At 36.9% G+C, this 10,894-nt stretch overlaps 1 protein-coding gene across 2 annotated transcripts in view; it reads left to right on the top strand.

The window, feature by feature from the left end:
* The first annotated feature begins 6,960 nt into the window (after positions 1-6,960).
* The window catches only part of LOC149789953 (uncharacterized), a 173,515-nt gene continuing 169,581 nt past the window's right edge, over positions 6,961-10,894 (top strand). The window contains exon 1 of one of the 2 annotated variants that reach the window (XM_089972031.1): positions 6,961-7,087. The gene's annotated coding sequence lies outside the window, so the exon portion shown is untranslated. The remainder of the gene's footprint in view (positions 7,088-10,894) is intronic. The other variant, XM_089972029.1, reaches the window with a different exon arrangement.

The following is a 10,894-nucleotide window of genomic DNA, read 5'->3' as shown; positions in this document are numbered from 1 at the left end:
ACAGTTGCAACTTTCTCAGTAGCTGCAGTGACGGGCTTAAACAGTTTTTTAGTGTCCTCTTCATACTCAACTTTTGCTTCTTGCTGCGCTTGTAAATTTTTTCTAAATGAGTCTTTGACAGGAAGAAATTTTTTAATTGCTTCTAATCGTTCTCGAGCTGTTCTTGCAGTATGAGATTCTGGATGTATCATTTTATTATAACATAATAATTTAATTAATATCAGCAGAAGAGGAGCAGCAGAGAGGATACCTACCAACGTTGGTCGTCAAAAAAATAAACAAGAAATAAATAAACACGTAGAGTACTTTATTTTTTCAGCTACTATTTCGAACTGAGGTTTTATTAGTACAATCGGTCATTGCAGAAATAAAACATCTCAAGGAAAAGTTCATTTGTAAAATCTTGACCTTTCTACGAGATGATTTATTTGTTTGTTTTATTTGTTTTGTCGGAATTCTATGGTCTGTTCACCCTCTCTGCTGCTTCAGTAGTAGTTATACAACACTGAAGTAACACATAGTAATAATTCTTGAATTTTGCAAAATATTGACATAATTTAGACCAGGGTAGTTACGTGTATATATTCCAAGGCATGACTTGATTACATGTATACCAATCTCATTCAAATTAGATTTCCACTTTTACTCATGATGATCTGACAGCAACCGCATAAGGTTTATGTTCTGGTAACCTATATTATTGCCATAATCGCTAATTGTATCAATCAACTAGATGAAGTATTATATATTCGCCCTTTATAAACTTAGTAGCGTGGTTGAAGAGAATGAATGTGTACCGAACGATCTGATCCACTTTCAGAATTTTTAAAGCTTCATTTCCATTGGCTGATTCAAAGGTCGCAAAGGTCACGTAGGACAGCGGAGATCTGACTTTAATCTGATTCACATGCACCCTACCACCCACTCCTCGTCCCACAATCTCAACTCTGTACACAGAACCTATCCAATTGTATCAACGATAACCGATTTAGTGAAGGATCCAACCAAACATGCATCAGTTTACATGGCGAAATCAATCTGTAAATATAATTAGGGCAGTGGAATTAATGGAACATTGGTAAGGACTCTGTTTAATTAGAATTAAGATAATGGAATTCATGAAACCATTTTAAGAACTCCGAAAGTTCTTAAAACCGTAACCATTGTAAAAACTCAGAAATCTTATACTTGGTAAGGATTCGAAAAGTTGGTAAAACCATATCCGTTTAAAATAATGTAAATTCCTTAAAACCATATTCCTTGTCAGGACTGATAAAGGTATTAAACCCTCATTCATTGCAAGGACCCAGAACATTGTTGAAACCATATCACTATTAGTATAGGATTCATTAAAGATGACCTAGTTGAGCTATGTGGGTGACCGCAACTTACACAAGTGATTCATTCCAGAGCGCGAGTTTTTATTTCTGGTGCTTTATTCTATTATTAAACTTATTCATTTAGTCACACAATCTTCTGTATATTTGATTAATTTTATTACCTACTCAGTTTTGTGTATCTTTTATTTATTTAATTAAGTGATAAGTTTGTGTGCATTCGACTTTTTCAATTATTTAAGCAAGATTGATATTTTCAAACTCCACAAAATAGTCAGGTCGTCATAATAACATTATCAAAGTCTTGTGTTCAGACACAACTAAGACGGGGATGGGGTTTTATATAGATATATATATATATATATATATATATATATATATATATATATATATATATATATATATATATATATATATATATATATATATCTATGTGTGTGTGTGTGTGTGTGTGTACATATATATGTAAATATGTTCGGATACTCATCATGTACAGGTATTTATAATAATAGCGAAGTCTATGTTCAGACACTCAACATGTACAGGCCTTCATGATATTATCAAAATCTATTTTCGGACACTAAACATGTACAGGTCTTTATAATAATATTAAAATCTATTTTCGGACACTCAGCATGTACAGGTCTTTATAATAATATCAAAGTCTATGTTCAGACACTCAACATGTACAGGTCTTTATAATAATATCAAAGTCTATGTTCAGACACTCAACATGTACAGGTTTTTAAAATAATATCAAAGTCTATGTTCGGACACTCAACATGTACATGTCTTTATAATAATATCAAAGTGTGTGTTCAGACACAAAATGTTCACGTATATATAATAATGTCTATATAATACTATTGTGAATGTCCATTGACAGATACAAGTAGGACTATTATGAAAGTCCGTGGTCGACACTAATATGACTATTATGAAAGTCCGTGTTCAGACACAAGTGTGGCTATTATGAAAGTCCGTGGTAAGACACAAGTAGGACTATTATGAAAGTCCGTGTTCAGACACAAGTAGGAGCAATCTGAATGTCCGTGGTCAGACAAGTAGTACTATTATGAAAGTCCATGTTCAGACACAAGTAGGACTATTATGAAAGTCCGTTGCCAGACATAAGTATGACTATTATGAAAGTCCGTGTTCAGACATAAGTAGGACTATTAGCAAAGTCCGAGGTCAGACACAAGTAGGACTATTATCAAAGTCCGTGTTCAGACACAAGTAGGACTGAGGATAAAGAATACGTAGTACTTTAATTGAAGATTAGTTAAAATTCATTTTAGCCGAATATCCGGTCACGCAAGAAATATATAGACTATAGCCAAAGTTTTGAGGTTATTAAGAAGAAAATATAAATAAAATTCAGAAAAGCGGAGAGCGGAAGGCATTGGCCTCAGTAATAAAATGTTTCGGGCAGAGTGAAGTTTTGGCCACTCATTCATGTATAAATTTCCAAGAAGGTATGTCTTGTAAATGTCATTATCAGCAAAACTGATTTCAACGTTCCTCATGGAAGAAAAGAGAAGAAAATATGATTAAATATACGACGTACATGGATGATAATATCTTTGGCATTGGGTCAGCATCTTACATGCTTCATTTCGAGGGAAAATACGGGTTTTAATATTAGTTAATATCGAGGCATACTCTTGACTCTTCCTGTGTAGGGAAGTGTGGGGCAGGTAGGATGTCCCATTTGGGCTCAATATGGCTGGCCCCGTCTATAATTCACTGTGTAGGGAGGTGTGTGACAGGTGGGATGTCCCATTTGGGATCAATAGGCTAGCACCATATATAATTCACTCGGTGGAAAAACTAGTATGTGTCAGCAGTCAATATAAGAGTATCTGTGAGCTATTTCCCATGTATTCAATGCAAACATTCGTTGTGATGGATGTTTTCAACATGCCTACACATGCCCATGTATTCAGTACAGACATTCGTTGTGATGGATGTTTTCAACATGCCTACACATGCCCATGTATTCAGTACAGACATTCGTTGTGATGGATGCTTTGAACATGTCTACACATGTCCATGTATTCAGTACAGACATTCGTTGTGATGGATGTTTTCAACATGCCTACACATGCCCATGTATTCAGTACAGACATTCGTTGTGATGGATGCTTTGAACATGTCTACACATGTCCATGTATTCAGTACAGACATTCGTTGTGATGGATGTTTTCAACATGCCTACACATGCCCATGTATTCAGTACAGACATTCGTTGTGATGGATGCTTTGAACATGTCTACACATGTCCATGTATTCAGTACAGACATTCGTTGTGATGGATGTTTTCAACATGCCTACACATGCCCATGTATTCAGTACAGACATTCGTTGTGATGGATGCTTTGAACATGTCTACACATGTCCATGTATTCAGTACAGACATTCGTTGTGATGGATGTTTTCAACATGCCTACACATGTCCATGTATTCAGTACAGACATTCGTTGTGATGGATGTTTTCAACATGCCTACACATGTCCATGTATTCAGTACAGACATTCGTTGTGATGGATGTTTTCAACATGCCTACACATGTCCATGTATTCAGTACAGACATTCGTTGTGATGGATGCTTTGAACATGTCTACACATGTCCATGTATTCAGTACAGACATTCGTTGTGATGGATGTTTTCAACATGCCTACACATGTCCATGTATTCAGTACAGACATTCGTTGTGATGGATGTTTTCAACATGTCTACACATGTCCATGTATTCAGTACAGACATTCGTTGTGATGGATGTTTTCAACATGCCTACACATGTCCATGTATTCAGTACAGACATTCGTTGTGATGGATGCTTTCAACATGCCTACACATGTCCATGTATTCAGTACAGACATTCGTTGTGATGGATGCTTTCAACATGCCTACACATGTCCATGTATTCAGTACAGACATTCGTTGTGATGGATGTTTTCAACATGCCTACACATGTCCATGTATTCAGTACAGACATTCGTTGTGATGGATGCTTTGAACATGTCTACACATGTCCATGTATTCAGTACAGACATTCGTTGTGATGGATGCTTTGAACATGTCTACACATGTCCATGTATTCAGTACAGACATTCGTTGTGATGGATGTTTTCAACATGCCTACACATGTCCATGTATTCAGTACAGACATTCGTTGTGATGGATGCTTTGAACATGTCTACACATGTCCATGTATTCAGTACAGACATTCGTTGTGATGGATGTTTTCAACATGCCTACACATGCCCATGTATTCAGTACAGACATTCGTTGTGATGGATGCTTTGAACATGTCTACACATGTCCATGTATTCAGTACAGACATTCGTTGTGATGGATGTTTTCAACATGCCTACACATGCCCATGTATTCAGTACAGACATTCGTTGTGATGGATGCTTTGAACATGTCTACACATGTCCATGTATTCAGTACAGACATTCGTTGTGATGGATGTTTTCAACATGCCTACACATGCCCATGTATTCAGTACAGACATTCGTTGTGATGGATGCTTTGAACATGTCTACACATGTCCATGTATTCAGTACAGACATTCGTTGTGATGGATGTTTTCAACATGCCTACACATGTCCATGTATTCAGTACAGACATTCGTTGTGATGGATGTTTTCAACATGCCTACACATGTCCATGTATTCAGTACAGACATTCGTTGTGATGGATGTTTTCAACATGCCTACACATGTCCATGTATTCAGTACAGACATTCGTTGTGATGGATGCTTTGAACATGTCTACACATGTCCATGTATTCAGTACAGACATTCGTTGTGATGGATGTTTTCAACATGCCTACACATGTCCATGTATTCAGTACAGACATTCGTTGTGATGGATGTTTTCAACATGTCTACACATGTCCATGTATTCAGTACAGACATTCGTTGTGATGGATGTTTTCAACATGCCTACACATGTCCATGTATTCAGTACAGACATTCGTTGTGATGGATGTTTTCAACATGTCTACACATGTCCATGTATTCAGTACAGACATTCGTTGTGATGGATGTTTTCAACATGCCTACACATGTCCATGTATTCAGTACAGACATTCGTTGTGATGGATGCTTTCAACATGCCTACACATGTCCATGTATTCAGTACAGACATTCGTTGTGATGGATGCTTTGAACATGTCTACACATGTCTAGTAGATTAGAATGTCGTACCGTTATACATTCCGTACAATAGTTTTGTAACTTTGTCTTGTCACGCTTGCAAATAATCAACCTAGAATATCGATTGATACGTTGAAAGAATGGGAAAACTAACAACAAGGAAGGAAAAGGAAAGAAAAAATAAAGGAGAGATGATCATATCAAGAAACACACAAATAAGGCATCACATAGCTATGGAAAATATGAATAACTGCTATAAATAGTTGCTAACTCCTGTCATTACTTTTATTTGAATTGGTCTTTAATTGTAGTGTGCCTAATTATTGGGTAAATTTCAGAATGCATCCTGCTACCTCACTTGACTGCATGAACAGCGTTTATGGGTGGCAAGTGGTGCCACCACCCCAGGCCCCGCTCTTGAGGTGGTGGGGCCCGATCTTCAGGTCTAATGTCGTCCTTATGAGTTTGTCAGGCTATATTCTCCGGTAAATTGGAAACGCTGATACAGACCCCGCGCGGTCATGGTTGGCCCTAGGTCCCGCATACTCCTAACGCCGCCTCTGCTTGACTGGTATCTCATTTTTAAGAATACACGACTAATTTGTATACGGTAATTGTAACGTAGAATTTCTGTCCCTCCTATACAAGGTAAAGTCCAATTGGTTGCAAAATGCCACGATAGCGATATGTTACAAATAGTTTTCTAGGTTGATGTTACCTTAGCTCCTTAAACAAATACGTTTCTCGTTGCTTACTGTTTTTAAGGTGCGAACAAATTAACAATGAGTTTTAATGGTAAAGAATTATTGGTATTATTAACACATATCATATTCTACAGTCCTAAAGTATCACGTAGAGTAAACTACATTCCTAAATTATCAAGTATTACTAAACACCTAGCGTACATTACGGTCCTAAAGTATCCAGCAGCATTGACACCTAGCGTAAACTACGGTCCTAAACTATACAAGATCACTGGCACATGTCTTACACAACAGTCCTAAATTATCAAGTATTCACTTGACACCTAGCGTAAGCTACAGTCTTAAATTGTAAAGTATCACTTGACACCTAGCGTACACTACAGTCCTAAATTATCCAGGAACATTGACACCTAGCCTAAACCGCAGTCGTAACGTATCAGGCAAAAGTCACCATTATTGTTTCCTACAAACTCATTTCGCATAAGAGTTTTAAGTTTTTATACAGATTTATATAACAGTCGGCATCAAATCAACAAAAGTTGTATACATTGTATCCAAACTTACAACCAGTTACGGTGTTGCAAGAACACACGGCATCAACACGGGCTTCAATATAGATAACACCTTCAAGATGGCCAGGTATGGGCCCCATCTTGCTATAAATATGGAGACGATAATACGAATCCGGTTAAAGATGCGCACCCATGTGATTTGTCACATGACCTACTAGAGATAACACATTTAGTTCACAAATTAAATACATACGAACACGCCGACAGACGTAACCCGATACCTGCGACTCTATCGTCATTCGTCTCGTCAGCGTGTCCAACTAAAGACTGCCACATTTCCTTCAATTGCTGAGCTGCTTACAAGGTAACATTTTAAAACGATGTCAATTACCTTTTCTGAAAATAAGCAAACAAATTATCTTCTTAATTTACAATATTTATATATTTTAAATGAATACACTAAATATATAGTATTGAAAATGCCAATACCATAAGGCGGAATCGTGTTGGTAAGTGTGAATACAAATCGTTTCGGTAAGTGTGAATGTAATCATGAGTAGCGTGGGTAAGTGTGAATACAATTAGGTGGAGTCGTTTAAGACGTGTGAATACAACAAAGTAGAAGCGTGAGGGTAAGTGTGGATACAATAAGGTAGAGTTATGTGGGGTAACTTTGAATACCATAAGGCGAAGTCGTATGGGTAAGTGTGAATAAGATAAGGGAAGTCGTGTGAGCAAATGTAAATAAAATAGGGCGGACTCGTGTAGGTTAATGAAAACTGCGATAGGGCGGAGTCATGTGGATAAATGTAAATACAATATGACGGACTCGTGAGTCGTGTGTGTAAGTCTGAATGCAACAAGGTAGAATTTTGTGGCGCAAGTGTGAATACAATAATACAGTGTTGTGTGTAAGTGAATAAAATAGGGCAGATTCCTGTGGGGTAAGTGTTGATGCAGCAAGGTAGAATTGTTTGAATACAATAAGATAATATTGTGTGTAAGTGTGAACACAACCAGGTAGATTCGTGTTGGGTAAGTGTGAAAGCAACAAGGCAAATATGTGTGTGGTAAGTGTGAATAAAATAAGGGAGAGTTGTTTGCGATAAGTGTGAATACAATTCAGAAGAATCGTGCGGGTAATCCTGAATACAACAGAGTTGTTTGCGATAAGTGTGAACACAATTAGGAAGAATCGTGCGGGTAATCCTGAATACAACAGAGTTGTGTGAGGTAAGTGCGAACACAATAAGGCAGAGTTGAGTGGGTAAGTTGTATCACAGCATAGTCATAGCATTTACTTGTAGTAGTAGAGACTAAATTGTATGGTACAACATTACTCGTCTATCTTTCCCGCTTCCTGACTCTATGAAACACAACACTTGTATCTAATCAATTAACGACCCAAAGTTTTATTTCACATCATCTTCATTAATAGGACCACATGTTTTAATTACTATCATGATGACCAGGATACCGAAGTTACTGACAAATGCATTCTCACAGCACTTATTTGCTGTCATTACCAGTCCAAAAAGGCCACCCCATGACTACACTGTCATTACCTGTCCAATAAAGCCAACCCATGACCACGCCTCTTAAAAATGAATCAAACTCCAGGACCGTTTCTTTCACATTGAACTCAAAGTTGTACTGTAATGTTACAATGACAAAAATCCATACATATCCATGCACATGTAATATTACAATGGCAAACATCCATATACATAAATACACATGGAATGTTACAATTGCCTAAAATCCATACACATCCATACACTTGTAATGTTACAATGGCAAACTTTCATACACATCCATACACATATAATGTTACAATGGCAAACATCCATACATATCCATTCAGCAGCACAATTGCATGAATACATTCATGCACGCCCATTCAGCAATGTAATAACACGAATATATTCGCATACAACTTTTATCAGTGCAAATGCATGCATACATTCATACACACCCATTCAGTTGTGCAATTACATGTACGCATACGTGCACACCCATTCATCAGTTTAGTAACATTCTGATTCTCTCTTTTTCTTGTTTACTGAATTTTCCTATTATGGATAACACTAATTCTTTTTTCGTACCATATGTGACAGATCAAGACAGGTTGTATTTAATACATGTGATCTTTAAGGCTGGTTTAACATAAATCCAAATCATTGGATATTGGCAGGATATCCGTACACGTATTAGACGGCATAATGCGTTCCCTTACAGTGATAACAATTGTACGATCTAATCAATTTTGTTTCAGAAAACAAAGATTTGTTTAACGTATTTTTATCGTTCTGTGCGAAGTTCATTATTTCCATTTGATTTTGAAATAAAATACAGAAAATGTATCTGATTCATGACATCCGTCTGTCCGTCTCTGACAATTGTTGTCCAGTATCATTGTTAAGCTGTCATTATGTTTAAATTGGCAATTTTGTTTTGTTTAATATTCGATATGAGGGTAACTATTTCTTTACATCTGTCTCCTGGGATAGGAGTCACCTGATTTTAAATAATAATAATAATAATAATAATAATAATAAGTTTTATGTGTTTATGATCTAGATTTTTAACGCATCTTTAACTAGTTTTAAGCCTTATCACTACGATGTCTGCAGTGTGACAGCTTATTTTGATGTCTAACACTAGGGCATCATACCGTATACATGTAGCATGATGCCCCACCCTGTCACATTATCCTGGCACCAAGCAGATAAGTCCTAATACTTAAACTCTTTATGCTGAGCGCCGAGAGAAGCAGCTGCTAGTGCCCTTTTATAAGTCTTTGCATGACTAGGCGAGGGCTCGAACCTGTGACCTTCTGCATCCGAGGCATAGGCACTAAGCACTTAAACATAATGTCTAAGCTGTCAAGAGAAAAGAATTAAACAATATTTCACTAGGTTTGCCTAACGGAACAGGAATATGTATGTATCATACTAATAGTCTCCTGGACACATTATCTTAATTCAATCATGTGACACTAATAGTCTCCTATATACATTATCTTAACTCAAACATGTCACACTAATAGTTTCCTGGACACATTATCTTATATCATTCTTGTCGGCATAGATTCAAAAACACAAATGAGGTATACAGGTCCTATGGGGACCCCGAGTGGCCGAGTGGTCTAAATCGCTCTCAGTTACGGATCACTGCTATCTCACCTCTGTCTGCGTGGGTTCGAGTCTCGGATTCTGCCAATGTGGGTATGTGAGGAAGCTTGCCAGTAGCTTCTCGTGGGTCGGTGGTTCTTTCTGGGGTTTTCCCGGTTTCTTCCTCCACCATTAATACTGGCCGCCATGTATAGCCTATCGTGTGCTGAAAAAATGGCGTTTAACCCTATAACAACAACAAGTTATGTTTCGCTCTGCACAGTAAGTTATGAAATAGAAGAGAGAACGATAAACTTGCAATACAAAATCATATATTTTGCAACTTTATTGAGTCTGGCGTAATTTTAGTTTCTTGTAATCAGTTCAGCTAATTCTGTATCCGCAACTATATTACAATCTAAACACAATTTTCATTATTCCTAAATACTTAGACAAGAGTCCATATTGACATATTTAATGAAACATTTTCTTGTTTCACCTGTATGTAATTAATGAGTCATTTGTGTCATTTATAGTTAACGTTTCTTTGGCTAGTCTGACTAGGAGCCTAAAGGTGTTTATCTCCCTGCACATATATAGCAAACAACACTGATGTATTTCCATAGATAATGCATCAACATTATAACGATATAACACTGTCCGCCATTAGGACATAAAGTAGATAATTTTCATTTTACTGTGTTCTAAACTGAATAGCTTGCATTATTCCATAGTAGTAAAGTGGGGCACATTAGGGACATTGGGACTTAGCATTAAAAAGACCCCTGTGGCACTTTAGGGACAATGGAAATTTAACATGGAGAGAAATCGTGGGTCACTTTAGGGACAATGGGAATTTAACAGAGTTTGGGTCTGTCTAGGGGCAAGGGAAATTAACATGGGAATAAAGTTTGGGTTTGTCTAGGGACAAGGGGAATTGAATATGGGATTTTTTTTTAAAAAAGTTTTTTTAAATTTAAATTTAAATTTAAATTTTAAAAAGGGTAGGCAATTGAAAGGCTACCTCTTTTCGAGAAATATGGCTGGCCCTGAAAAGG

Source organism: Sinohyriopsis cumingii, chromosome 10 (genome assembly GCF_028554795.1).
Source record: "Sinohyriopsis cumingii isolate HCF-2022 chromosome 10, ASM2855479v2, whole genome shotgun sequence".
Classification (NCBI taxonomy): Eukaryota; Metazoa; Mollusca; class Bivalvia; order Unionida; family Unionidae; genus Sinohyriopsis; species Sinohyriopsis cumingii.
This window is presented reverse-complemented; position numbering and strand designations above follow the sequence as displayed.